This window comes from Moschus berezovskii, chromosome 8 (genome assembly GCF_049115385.1).
Source record: "Moschus berezovskii isolate FMDL1 chromosome 8, NW_MosBer_1.0, whole genome shotgun sequence".
Classification (NCBI taxonomy): domain Eukaryota; kingdom Metazoa; phylum Chordata; class Mammalia; order Artiodactyla; family Moschidae; genus Moschus; species Moschus berezovskii.
The window spans coordinates 65,039,190-65,053,257 of record NC_142467.1 but is presented as its reverse complement, the minus strand read 5'-3'; the positions used below and the strand labels follow the sequence as shown (position 1 = coordinate 65,053,257).

The following is a 14,068-nucleotide window of genomic DNA, read 5'->3' as shown; positions in this document are numbered from 1 at the left end:
GACATCACTTATCTGCCTTGGCGTTGAGAGAATGTCTCACATCCAGGCTCAAGGGAGGGGACCTGGGCCAGTGGGAGCTCGAAGGGATGGTACAGTAAGTTCTGAACCAATGATGCACAGGCAGGGCAGGGGACAGAGAATAGTCTAGAGGTGTCCTAAGTGGACTTATCTCCCATCATGTGTATTAACTGTCCCGTCACCCAGTCTGCAGCACAGACTTGCTGGACACTGCTTATTGTTCTGAAGCAGGTTCTTTTTACAGCCACAGCTGCTCAATTATGTTTCTGGGTTGTTTCCTGACTGTTGGTGGGGAAAAGCCAAGAACAGCTGCAGCCTCCAAGAGAATGAAGCCCAGTTCCTTGTGCATTTGTGGCTCTGCCTAGTGTGGGGCTAAACACAGAGGCCCTTTAAGAGGTGACAAAGCTGAGTTTCTAGTCCTTTCTATGGTGACCTCCTTAGAATATCACTCATCAGCTCCTGTATGAAGAATTTTCAAGCTGGGAGTGGGTATGGGACCAGACTGGAGTTGTCCTGGCTGTGGAACATAGAAAGTGAGATTGGAGGGACCTTTGGGGCTGTGGTAGGGCCAAGGTGTCCCTGTTACTGCAGAGAAGGGCACCTCCTGTTATAACCTGTCTTCCATGGGCCTCACTCTCCTGCAGCTGGTGAAGGGCTGATGAAAGGCTGACTTGCCCTCTGTCCCTACTCAGCACTGTTCAGAGAGGATAGGACATACTTGGTCTTAGCCTTCAAAGGGCTAACTCTTCCCAGGGAAAAATCCAATCTTATTCAACATTTATAGAGCAGCTGCTGATGCCAGGAACCATATTCTTTCTGTGGGGGCAATCTTGTTCTAGCCTGGGGCAGCTTCTAGGCTAGTGAGCCAACAACCCTCTGTACTGATGTAAGAACACAGCCTACCTTTACCAGATAATATGTGCGAGGTACCTTCACCTGCATAATCATAGTTAATGCTCCCAACAGCTGTTTGTATTTGGTGCTATGATTTTCTTTCTTTTAATGCTCAATTTTTAAAAATTTGAAGTATATTGTCTTACAGTGTTATGCTAATTTCTGCTGTACAGCAGAGTGACTCAGTTATATATGTATATGTGTTCTATGTTCTATATATATGTTATATGTATATGTAATATATATATATATGTTCTTTTCCCATATTCTTTTCCATTATGGTTTATCCCAGATTTGATGTAGTTTCCATGTGCTACACAGTAGGACCTTATTGTCTATCCATTCTAAATGTTATAGTTTGAAACTACTAACCCCAAACTCGCAGTCCATCCCTCTCCCTCTCCTCTCCCTCTTGGCAACTATAAGTCTGTTCTGTCTGTTGGAGAAGGCAATGGCAACCCACTCCAGTACTCTTGCCTGGAAAATCCCATGGACAGAGGAGCCTGGTGGGCTGCAGTCCATGGGGTCACGAAGAGTCGGACACGACTGAGCGACTTCACTTTCACTTTTCACTCTCATGCATTGGAGAAGGAAATGGCAACCCACTCCAGTTTTCTTGCCTGGAGAATCCCAGGGACGGGGGAGCCTGGTGGGCTGCCATCTATGGGGTCGCACAGAGTTGGACACGACTGAAGCGACTTAGCAGCAGCAGCAGCAGCTATGTCTGTAAGTCTGTTTCTGTTTAACAGATAGGTTCATTTGTGGCACTATGATTTTGATCCCATTTTATGGATGAGGAAACGGAGGCCTAGAGAGAGAGATAACTTGACTAAGTCTCCCTACCAGTGAATGGAAAAGCCCACTTTCTTTACTAAAGCCAGAGGACTGATCTCAGAGAAAAGAGATATTTTAGCTATTCGAGGTTTTTTGTATTTCCATACAAACTGTGAAATTATTTGTTCTAGTTCTGTGAAAAACACCGTTGGTAGCTTGATAAGGATTGCATTGAACCTATAAATTACTTTGGGTAATATATTCATTTTCACAATATTTATTCTTCCAATCCATGAACACGGTATATTTCTCCATCTATTAGTGTCCTCTCTGATTTCTTTCACCAGTGTTTTATAGTTTTCTATATATAGGTCTTTTGTTTCTTTAGGTAGATATATTCCTAAGTATTTTATTCTTTTTGTTGCAAAAACCTCGAATAGCTAAAGCAGTCTTGAGAAAGAAGAATGGAACTGGGGGAATCAACCTGCCGGACTTCAGGCTCTACTACAAAGCCACAGTCATCACGACAGTATGGTACTGGCATAAAGACAGAAATATAGATCAATGGAACAAAATAGAAAGCCCAGAGATAAATCCATGCACCTATGGACACCTTATCTTTGACAAGGGAGGCAAGAATATTCAATGGGGAAAAGACAATCTCTTTAACAAGTGGTGCTGGGAAAACTGGTCAACCACTTGTAAAAGAATGAAACTAGAACACTCCCTAACACCATACACCAAAATAAACTCAAAATGGATTAGAGAGCTAGATGTAAGACCAGAAACTATAAAAATCCTAGAGGAGAACATAGGCAAAACACTCTCCGACATAAATCACAGCAGGATCCTCCATGACCCACCTCCCAGAATATTGGAAATAAAAGCAAAAATAAACAAATGGGACCTAATTAAAATTAAAAGCTTCTGCACAGCAAAGGAAACTATAAGCAAGGTGAAAAGACAGCCTTCAGAATGGGAGAAAATAATAGCAAATGAAGCAACTGATAAAGGATTAATCTCCAAAATATACAAGCAACTCTTGCAGCTCAATTCCAGAAAAATAAACGACCCAATCAAAAAATGGGCCAAAGAACTAAACAGACATTTCTCCAAAGAAGACATACAGATGGCTAACAAACACATGAAAAGATGCTCAACATCACTCATAATCAGAGAAATGCAAATCAAAACCACAATGAGGTACCATTTCATGCCAGTCAGAATGGCTGCTATCCAAACGTCTGCAAGCAATAAATGCTGGAGAGGGTGTGGAGAGAAGGGAACCCTCTTACACTGTTGGTGGGAATGCAAACTAGTACAGCCACTATGGAGAACAGTTTGGAGATTCCTTAAAAAACTGGAAATAGAACTGCCATACGAACCAGCAATCGCACTCCTGGGCATACACACCAAGGAAACCAGAATTGAAAGAGACACATGTACTCCAATGTTCATTGCAGCACTGTTTATAACAGCCAGGACATGGAAGCAACCTAGATGTCCATCTGAAGATGAATGGATAAGAAAGCTGTGGTACATTTACACAATGGAGTATTACTCAGCAGTTAGAAAGAATACATTTGAATCAGTTCTAATGAGGTGGATGAAACTGGAGCCTATTATATAGAGTGAAGTAAGCCAGAAAGAAAAACACTAATACAGTATACTAATGCATATATATGGAATTTAGAAAGATGATAACGATAACCCTGTATATGAGACAGCAAAAGAGACACAGATGTATAGAACCGTCTTTTGGACTCTGTGGGAGAGGGTGAGCGTGGGATGATTTGGGAGAATGGCATTGAAACATGTATGTTGTCATATGTGAAATGAATCACCAGTCCATGTTCGATGCATGAGACAGGGTGCTAGGGGCTGGTGTACTGGGATGAACCAGAGGGATGGGATGGGGAGGGAGGTGGGAGGGGGGTTCAAGATAGGGAACATATGTACACCTGGGGCAGATTCATCTCAATGTATGGCAAAACCAATACAATATTGTAAAGTAATTAGCCTCCAGTTAAAATAAATAAATAAAAAAAGAGATATTTTAATCTAGCTCTTATGATAAGCAATGGCTAGTGCACGGAAAACTTGATGGAGGTCAAAGTGGTTGTTCTGATAGAGATTAGGAAGGCTCTTCAGAGAAGACTACTCATAAGACAGACTTTGGAAGACAAATGGAATTTCAGCAAGTGCAGATGGAGAGAAAAAACCCCAGGCAGAAGACCAGCCTTAGTAAAGATGTCATGGTGTCAGGGCTAAGCAGGGTGTGTTCAGGAGATGTCTGGCATGGTGGGAACCTGATGTTTGTGAGAGAAGGTAGTGGAAGACACAGATGATATTTTGGAGGTCTGACTCTGTGAAGCAGACAGTGAAAGATGTGAAGATTTAGGGCAGTGCTATATCTCATCTGAGTGTAGATTTCAGGTTGATGGAGACATCTGATGAAGTCCAGGTACACAGGTGGCTAGCTTTACTGGGCAGTGCCATCTGCTAATATTCATGAGAGAGCCAGAATTTGTTCTGTGTATCTGCATTGCTGCCGCCATGCTAGAGGTTTTATGTTTAATATCTTTAGTCTTTACCACAGCCCTGCAAAGCAGATGAAAAAACTAAAGCTCAGAGAGGTTAAGTCATCTGCTCAAGATCACCCAGCTAATGAATAATGGAGCCACAAGTCAGTCCCAGGTGTGTGTGATTCCAAAGCCATGCTCTTTGTGCAGCATATAGGGCATTTCCCAAGAGACAAGAGGATGACATGAAGACTATTTTCCCGCCCATCTTCATTCCTGGGAGGCCACCTTCCCTGGTGTGAGTTGACAATGAGACTGTCACTTAGCACTGATTTCACTTGCAGGGAGGTACCTTTTAATAGGGCTTTCCACTGATATCACTGTTGACAGAAAGGATTGGAAATACACAGAGGGAAGGCACTCACCAGAGTGAGGCCTCTGGGGGAATAACTTGTATTTGGAGGCAATGGGGGTAGCTTGCTGTACCATCCGTCACCATTCTAAACAGCCAAAGACTCTGCAAGGCTGTCTCTATACTGCTCGGATGCCCACCAGCTTGGAATGAAACCAAATTGGCCAATTAAATGGCATATAGGAACCTTGATATAACTCTGCAGGTAAAGACTTGTGGACAGTTTTCCTTTGGTTGTTTGCCTCTTTCAAGTTGTGTTTCAAGTTTGCAGATGTTTAGCCACAGCTGGTTTCCTCCTTTCCATAAGGGCCTTTTGATAGACAGTCAGCTGAGTTTTCCATTGTTATTTTTCACAGGTCTAATAGCTGTTGGCAACCACTTTCTGTTATTTTGTTCACATAATTATTCACTGAGCCTGAAATACCCCCAAGTGACCATCGGCGTCTCAGCTGTGGCCTTGCTTGCTGGAGTCACCACTAGGAAGTGGTTAAAACCTTGAGGACGAAGAGGGGAACTTTTCCTAATGAGGTTGATTCAGCCACTAAGAGCGGAGCCCGACCCACGCATTGAGTTCTAGTTTATCCTGAGTGGCCTTTGCACAGTTGCCCTGAGTTCTGCCAAGTCTGTCAGTGATCAAAACTCTAGAGAAGTGTTTTTGGGAAAGACAGGCCAGCCTGATCTCCCTGGCTCATGAATGAAACTTAGTCCAGAAACTGCCGAGCCCCACATGGAAACCCCCTTCTCTCTGCCGTGGGTCTTTCCGTTTCTCAGTAGCTCATCTTTGACTGGCAGCTGCTAAGAATTCATGTTTCCAGCCCCTGGTAGAGCACAGATGCTAAAGAGAGAGAACTCTGAGATTATCACCTGCTCTCTGCCCAGGCTGGTTAGAGAGAGAGAACGAGAACTTCTCCACTCATTCACCTCGTGGCCCAACAGCAATTCTTGGCAGTGACCCTGAGGGCCGAGGAGGCGGAAGGCAGACAAGGGCTGTTAAGCTCGCTGGTGGACAAAGTCGGAGCCTTGTGCCTAACCAGAGACTTGGTAGCAGCTCCAAGTTTTCTGTGTGCGAAAAAGAGCCCTAGGAAGTGTTTTGAGTCTTGAAAAAAAAATCTTGTAAATAGAAGGAAGAAAGACTTTTCCCATGGTAACTTTCTGAGGACTGTGTTCCAAGGCCCTTGAGGAGTGGATAGGAAGGAATTTAATTTCCCACTGGAAGGGAGGGGGAGTGGATCCCCCCAACAGATGCTGCACAGGGGAGAGGGCCCTCTCAGGTGGGCTTTGAGGGAGTTCAGAAGACCCTCTGAGTCTCAGAGGTCTTCTGGCAAATCGCTCAATTTTGCTTGGACTCGGATTTCCACACAGCAAGTCAATCCAGCAGTGCTACATACGGATGGCTGCCTGGTCTTGCTCTTCCAACTGCTGGTACCTTTTCAGCCACCACCTGCTGCCGGCCTATGCTTGGGGTGTCTGCTGCTCTGGCCTCAATTTCCTCTGCTGTAAAGTGGAGACTCTAATTGCAGCTCCATAAAGGTTCAGGGGGTGGGCTTCCCAGGTGTCCCTAGCAGCAAAGAACCCGCCTGCAAATGCAGGAGACATGAGATGTGTGTCTGATCCCTGGGTTGAAAGGATCCCCTGGAGGAGGACATGGCAACCCACTCCAGTATTCTTGCCTGGAAAATCCCATGGCCAGAGCAGCCTGGCAGGCTACACAGTACACAGGGTCGCAAAAGAGTTGGACACAACTGAAGTGACTTCACAGACACATATGCAAAGTTTGGTGGAAGATTAAATGAGGTAATGCAGGGGAAGGACTTAGCCCCATGGCTGACACACAGTGACTGCGTGCTCAGTGGTTACTTTCTTAAATGTTTTATTTTGAAATAATCTTGGCTTTAGAGATGTTGCAGACATTAGAGTGCAGAGAGTTCTCTTAGAAGCCTCACCCAGTTTCCCCTAATGTTGACATCTTACATAACTACGGCACATTTGTCAAGACTAAGAACCAGCTTGATACATTACTATTAAATAAACTCAAGATTTTATTTGTCTTTTATTAGTTTTTCTAGCAGCATCCTGTTACTGTTCCACGATTCAACCCAGGGCATTAAATCACATTTAGACTTGTTTTTATTAAACTTCTATTAAAAAGTCTGCAGACCCCTGAAGAGTGGAGCAGTGTATTTTCTTGTCTCGAACTTAGCGCAGTCAAGCACAGGGCTTGAGTACAGAGTTGGGAATGTGATCCATGACTTTGCTGTAAAACATCTTGCCTAAAATCTTTGCTTTGGGGAGACCAGCAGGACCCAGAGTGGCAGTCCTTAGAACTCCTCCAATCTTCAACCTCCCAGCCTTATGGAGGACAGAGCCAGGGCGTGTGCAAAGGGGTCCTTCTGGACTTTAGGGCACGGGGGAGGTGGGCCCACAAAGTCTTTGCATTGAGCCCATGGCTGGGAAGGGATCACCTTCTGGCTTCCTGAGGATCCCAAGCCCTCCTTGGCCCTCATTCCCACCCTAAGCCAGTGCAAGGTCAAATCTACTCTGCAGAACAGGCCCGGTGATGGGAACAGGCCCGGTGATGGAAACAGCCCACGGCTTTTGTTGAAATCTGACTCCTTGGAGCGTAGGTTCCAGTCTTTAGAGCCCTGCTAGGAAGTCCTACCATAGAGGTTTAGAAAGAGCTTTGCTCAGTTTTCTGTCAGGGCCTGTGGAGGTAGAGAGAGGAAGGGGTTGGCCCAGAAGGCTTAGGGCCTGTGTGGCATCTTCCAGCCTCATGCTAGACCCTTCCTCTCTGGCTCCAGGTCTCATGGAGTTTTCTGGGGGCTCTGAGAGATGGTTTCTAGTCTGAGATGAGACGTCTCCATAGGGATCTCCATCCCTGGACCCACTGGGGTGCGTATAAAGGGTGGGTGGTGCTCAGCCCCTGCCCCAGAGTAGTGCAGATACTGCTGGAGAGTTTGACATGAAGGCCCTTTGTCCTTGCTCTGGCTGGAGCAGTCATCTTCTTTCAGAGACTGCTCTCGGGGCAGCCTCTCAGGCCTGGCACTTTAATGTGGGACCGCACAGCTGGCTGAGCAGTCTGGGGGCCTGTGTCTTGGAGTCGTGCGGCAGACACCTGAGACACTGAGTCCCAAGGCACTCACATCTGGCAACCAGCCAGCCTGGTGCTGGAGGGTGGCTGATGACCAAGAATGTGCGCTTAACACACATTCCTTCTCCCAATCCTAAGCGTGTTAATATTTTGAAACCTCAAATCAGTTTGTTCTCTTAACAACGAGAGCCGCATGCCCACAGAGGCAGTGTGCTGATGGGCTCTGATGTTTCGCGTGTGCAATGGGAATCCCAGGCCTGTGGAGGCTGCACTCCAGCCCTAACTATGCCACCAAGGGCCCTGTGAGCCTGGGCGGGTCCCTGCCTCTCCTGGGGCCTCTGGTTCTCCATCCGTGAAACAAGAACCCGGGGTCTTTAAGGGCTTACCAGCTCTGAGGGTTTATGAATCTTGGGGGAATGGAGACTCTGAAGTGGACTGCTTTATAGGAAAGTTTATTTGAAATCCACAAAGGCCTATGATTGCTGATAAATGTTTAAGATGCATTTTTTAGTAAGTCTAAACACAGGCAAAAATGGCAAGAATGTAAACAGTCCTTGGGAAGGCCCTTTCTGCTGGCCCGTGGTGGAGGACTGAGGGAAGAACACAGGGAGGCAGGAAGAGGCAGAGGCGTGGGGTAGACTTTCAGGGACTGTGACCTGGGGGCCTGGAGGACTGCGCTACGGTCACCCAAAGCTGGTGCAAGCCAGCTTGGACACCACCTTCCCTGCCAGCTGTTATGGTGGCTTTCCAGCTCTGTCCCAGGAAAAAGGGGTGAAATCTGCAGCCTTGATCTCCCAGCTCCCCTTGAGGATCATCCCCTGGACTTCCTATTGCCAGCTTTGAATTCTTGTCAGAGCTAAACAACTGGGTAATAAGGTCCCCAGCTAATCAATTTATGGGAAAATAGGGCAGAGGCAATGGCCAAACTCTGGCCTGTGACTAGCCCTCTCCCTGGTTGGTGGGGAGGGGTGGTTGGGGAGGATCTGGCAAGCACAGCATCCACAGGAACCTCTGGCTAGAACGCCTTCAGGACTCTGAGATAAGAGTGCTTTAGGACAGAGAAAGAGTTCTGTGGCTAACAACACAAATTAAAACAAAAATTTACTGTAAGTGATCTACTTGGTGTCAGTTGGCTGGGTAACCCCTTGTGAGAGGGACTTGAGTTGAGAGCATTGCATTCTTCCCTTCATGAAGTGTTCGTTGAGCGTTCAGTAGGTCCTAGGTATAGTCCTGGTGTTGACTTGATGGTGGCTGGAGCCTGGCGGGAGAGAAAGAGCATAAACGGGTGAAACACAGATAAGAAGTGGTGACAGTGGCAGAGGGGGGTCCTGATGACAATGGAGGGCAGATGCAGACACTGTGTCTGAGTTGGGCTGGTGGAGGAGGGCAATGAGCCCCCAGCAGATACAACTGCACAGGCTGAGGCTCTGAAGTCAGAACGGGCTGGGCTGAGAGAGAATTTTGAATGAATGGGAAGAGGCCGGCATTGGAGACGCACATGTAGGGTTTGCTTGCCTGTGTGTCCTAAGTGGGGGTGGCTTTAGAGCAGGACGGTTGTGTGGGAAGCATGAAAAAAAGGACTATTTGTGTGTACCCGTCAGCATCTTAGGAGTGGACAAGCCTTCCTCACTGAACTAAGCACGTCTACGCAACTAAATGTCAGACTTTTGAGTAAGAAGCTACAAGTCAGGGCTCCCCAGGGTCTCATTCAAACCCAGAGTGAGTTCATGGCTTTCCCACCTCCACCCACTTCCCCTGCCAGTCATTCAGCTGCCATTCTCATTTTTTTGTCCTTGTCTCACAGTTACTCATATTTCCCCCCAGATCTTTGCACTTACATTTCCTGGAGCCCCACTGTTCTAGCTGGCCCATCATTGTTTGAGGAGAGAGTAGGCAGAAGTTCCTCCTGTGTCCTTCTCCTGCTCTCCCCAATCAGAGAAACCAGAGTGGGAAGAGGAACTTGATTGTGTGTGACACACAGCATATACTTGATCCAGGTCCTGGAAGGAGGGCCTGTAGGAGAGTGTAGATGAGTCAGAAGGCAGGGCCTGAGAGAGGTGGTTGTGACAGGAAGAAATGAGGAGATGAAGGTGCTGCCTCCTCTGCAGACCATCAGTGCACCCCTTGATGTATGCCCCCCATCCTCCCAAACCCCCTGGTCTTTAAGATTCAGCCCCAGTGCCAACAACTCAGTGAAGCTTTGTCCAGCTTTTTAGAACTTGCTGAAGGCTGTGTCCTCTGGACTTGTGAGTTTTAGAGTTGCATTTGGCTGCCTAAGCCACATACCATAGACCCCTGCTACTCAAAGTGTGGTTTCATGCTTTGGCCACTTTGGCATCACTTGGAGCTGTTAGAAATGTAGGTTCTCTGGGCCTTCCCCAAACCTTCTAAATTAGGATCTGCATTTTTAAAAGGTCCAAAGTGATTCTTATGTTCCTTACAGTTTGAAAAGCAGGACTATAGACCTTCATCACCTGGTTTTCTAGGGGTGGGACTCTACTCTTATTGATGGGATGGTGAGCTCCTAGGGGCAGAGCCCCAGCACCTGCTGTTGAAGTTGAGGTGAGAATAATGGCCATCTGGGCAGGGACTCAGCGTGTGCTTGATTGGATGTATTTGGAGGTGGTGAGGAGCAAACCAAACAGAGAGGCGAGGGGAGAAGGAAAGAAGAGAACAATGATGAGCAGTTCATCTAGGGTCTTAAGAACTTTGGAGAAGGCTATGGATCTCTTGGAATGTTCTCTGTCCAAGATCATTTCACTTAGTGAGTCCTGAACTGAGATGTTTATGAAATCAAACTACAACTTGGGAGATATTGCAAGACTGACAGTTAAGTGACCACTCTTTTCCTTAACTCAAAGTCCTGGGGACCCCACAGGGGCCGTTTGCTTCTCCATTTCTCTTTGTGAAAGTCTGATTAACAAAGGGCAAAGGTCAGGGAGACCGAAATTGTGAACCAGCACCAAGACAGGTCAAGGACATGTCAAGGACAACCCCTCCCCTTCCCTTTCCCATCATCGGGACTGCAGGCTTAGTCATGAGAATAGAGAGGCTTTGCCAGCATCCAGGAGGCCAGAGCTTTCCCATGAAGGAGCCTCAAGACACACTGATTTCTGAGGAATCAGCTGGCATCACTGGGGAGCTGCTGCCTCAGAGAAGAAGGACTCTAGGGCAAAGGATGACCCTGGGGGTAAAGCACAGTCATATACTGATGGTGTGGAGCTGGAATATCCTCTCTCTCAAAGAAACTGATTATTATTAGGCACTTACCATGAGCCAGATTCTGGAGAAATGAGGGAAGGTACTCTGTTCAGTGTTCCAATTCCAGGTTCAGACCCACAGGAATTACATTTAAGGGGAATTTGCTTAGAGTTGAACTGAACTCAGAACACACGTTCAACCCCTACCTTGAGTTGAGCTTGTCATATTATTGGGGTGGAGGAAGCTCAAATTCTGCCTCCCACAGGCAGCCTCTCCTCATTACTCTAGCCCGTCTCCTCCCGATGAAGAGCTGTATTTATCGTCCCAGTTTATACGTAGAATAATGTACTGTTGTGTCTTGGTCTGCTCCCTGCCCTCCTCACTGGCCCCATCTCCTAGCACTCTCTCCCCAGGCCAGTTGTCAATGTATTGCCATTCAGCTCCAAACTCATCCATATTTGCCTGCCCTGTGATAATGGAGGTGGGCTTTGTTAAGTGTTTTTCCTTTGCCAGTAGCATGATGCTCAGCCTTGTCAGTAGAGGACATTGGAGGGACACCGGAGAAAGAAAGGGTTTTCTCTTCCTGGTTCCTGTGGGCCTCATTTTCCTAGGTTTCTGTGGAACATGCTTTCTCCAGGACTCGGTCTTGAGAGCAGTGGTTTCTGCTGTGCCAGATTCCCACAGAGGACCTTTTTCCTCTAGTGCCTGGCTTCTGCAGAAGTGGCTTCTTGAGCTCCTGTGATGCCCAGTGCCTAGCAGCTTTCCCCTACATCTTCTCTGGCATTTTCTCAGAGGAATGCCATCAGCAAGATCACCCCCTTGTGAGTGGCTTCCTTGGATGCATTCGTAGTGAATTCTGAGCTGTGGCACTTCTGTGTGGAAACTTTCTTCTGACATCCCAGAGGGGAGAGTCCTGGTAAGTCCCACCAGTGAGTTATCTCGTGACTTTTCTGCCATCCAATGAGTCATGACTGTGCCCTCTCTGAGGTTTGGATCCCAGTTTTTGGTAGGGGATTCTTCCTTGGGTACTAGGGCACTATCTCAGCTGTAGGCATTGTATGTGTGTGCACACTCAGTCATATCTGACTCTTTGTGACCTTATGGACTGTCGCCTGCCAGGCTCCTCTCTTGCATCTCCCGAATTGGCAGGCAGATTCTTTACCACTGTACCACCTGGGAAGCCCACGGATTGTGGCTGCTCTGTGTACCTGCTATTCTTAGCCTGTATCAGACTCTCCAACTCTTATTGGCCAGATCCCCATTGCTCCTCTATTAGTAATTCTTTATATTAATATTTTATTTGAATTATTGTGTGGTTTCTATGTCCTGATTGGACTATATGGGCAGAACTTTGAGCAGTACACTTGGTTGTCCACTAGTTTGAAATGAGAGATGGCCAGAAGTGTGGATCTGTGTGTATTTATAGACAGTTACTAAAGGTCTGATTGGATGGTCAGGGACTGGGAAGGGGAACATGATTGGGAGATTAGTGACAGGAAAGTCTGGAGAAGAGGAACATGGCTAGACCTCACTCAGAAAAGGCACAAACTGTGAAGATGTTTGCATCCCATGTGAATGCCAAAGGGAATCCACTGTGGAGAAGGTTAGTAATCAGATGGAATGACAAAGTGCGCTGGAGACATCAGCCAGCCTCTTTCCCAGCCACTCCAGTGCTCATTTAATGGGCCCATGAATAAAGGAGCCACGGGGGCAGGGATGGAGGCTATTCAGGGGTTTAGCAAGCAGCATGGACTTCCCATGCAGTGACTGTGTGGTTAATACTGTGTCTAGGTGCCTAGTCTACCTAAAGCAGAAGACAGCACTGACACCCTGATATGACACCATCCCTGGGGGCAATTAGCCAGCCTCCAGGTGGTAGGTTGATTACACTGGACCTCTTCTATCATGAAGGAAGCAGATATTTGTTATCATTGGAATAAACCCATTTTCTGGGCATAGATTTGATTTCTCTGCATATAGTATGTCTATAGATGATGCACAGCACCATCATTTGTGGCTCACAGCATGCCTGATCCATTCTCCATAGCCTTGCTTCTGATCAAGTAATCCATTTCTCAACAAAGGAAGTGTTCAGTTCAATTCAGTTCAATCGCTCAGTCATGTCTGATTCTTTGTGACCCCATGAATCACAGCATGCCAGGCCTCCCTGTCCATCACCAACTCCTGGAGTTCACTAAAACTCACCTCCATCGAGTCGGTGATGCCATCCAGCCATCTCATCCTCTGTTGTCCCCTTCTCCTCCAGCCCCCAATCCCTCCCAGCATCAGGGTCTTTTCTAATGAGTCAGCTCTTCGCATGAGGTGACCAAAGTATTGGAGTTTCAGCCTCAGCATCAGTCCTTCCAATGAATATTCAGGATTGATCTCCTTCAGGATGGACTGGTTGGATCTCCTTGCAGTCCAAGGAATTCACAAGAGTCTTCCCCAACACCACAGTTCAAAAGCATCAATTCTTCAGCGATCAGCTTTCTTCACAGTCCAACTCTCACATCCATACATGACCACTGGAAAAACCATAGCCTTGACTAGACGGACCTTTGTTGGCAAAGTTATGTCTCTGCTTTTTAATATGCTATCTAGGGTGGTCATAACTTTCCTTCCAAGGAGTAAGCGTCTTCTAATTTCATGGCTGCAATCACCATCTGCAGTGATTTTGGAGCCCCCCAAAATAAGTCTGACACTGTTTCCACTGTTTCTCCATCTTCTTCCCATGAAGTGAGGGGACCAGATGCCATGATCTTAGTTTTCTGAATGTTGAACTTTAGGCCAACTTTTTCACTCTCCTCTTTCACTTCCATCAAGAGGCTTTTGAGTTCCTCTTCACTTTCTGCCATAAGGGTGGTGTCATCTGCATATCTGAGGTTATTGATATTTCTCCCGGCAATCTTGATTCTAGCTTGTGCTTCTTCCAGCCCAGTGTTTCTCATGATGTATTCTTCATATAAATTAAATCAGCAGGGTGAAAATATACAGCCTTGACATACTCCTTTTCCTATTTGGCACCAATCTGTTGTTCCATGTCCAGTTCTAACTGTTGCTTCCTGACTTGCATATAGGTTTCTCAACAGGTAGGTCAGGTGGTCTGGTATTCCCATCTCTTTCAGAATTTTCCACAGTTTATTGTGATCCACACAGTCA

General features: G+C 46.7%; 1 long non-coding RNA gene across 2 annotated transcripts in view; it reads left to right on the top strand.

Annotated features, from left to right (window-relative positions):
- Positions 1-14,068, top strand: part of LOC129559419 (uncharacterized) — a 110,663-nt gene that overhangs the window by 40,111 nt on the left and 56,484 nt on the right. The window contains exon 3 of one of the 2 annotated variants that reach the window (XR_008686535.2): positions 2,127-2,254. The exons of the other annotated variant lie outside the window; for it this stretch is intronic. This is a non-coding gene — a long non-coding RNA (uncharacterized LOC129559419). Of the gene's footprint in view, positions 1-2,126; positions 2,255-14,068 lie in introns of those variants that run through there. 2 annotated transcript variants of the gene reach the window in all.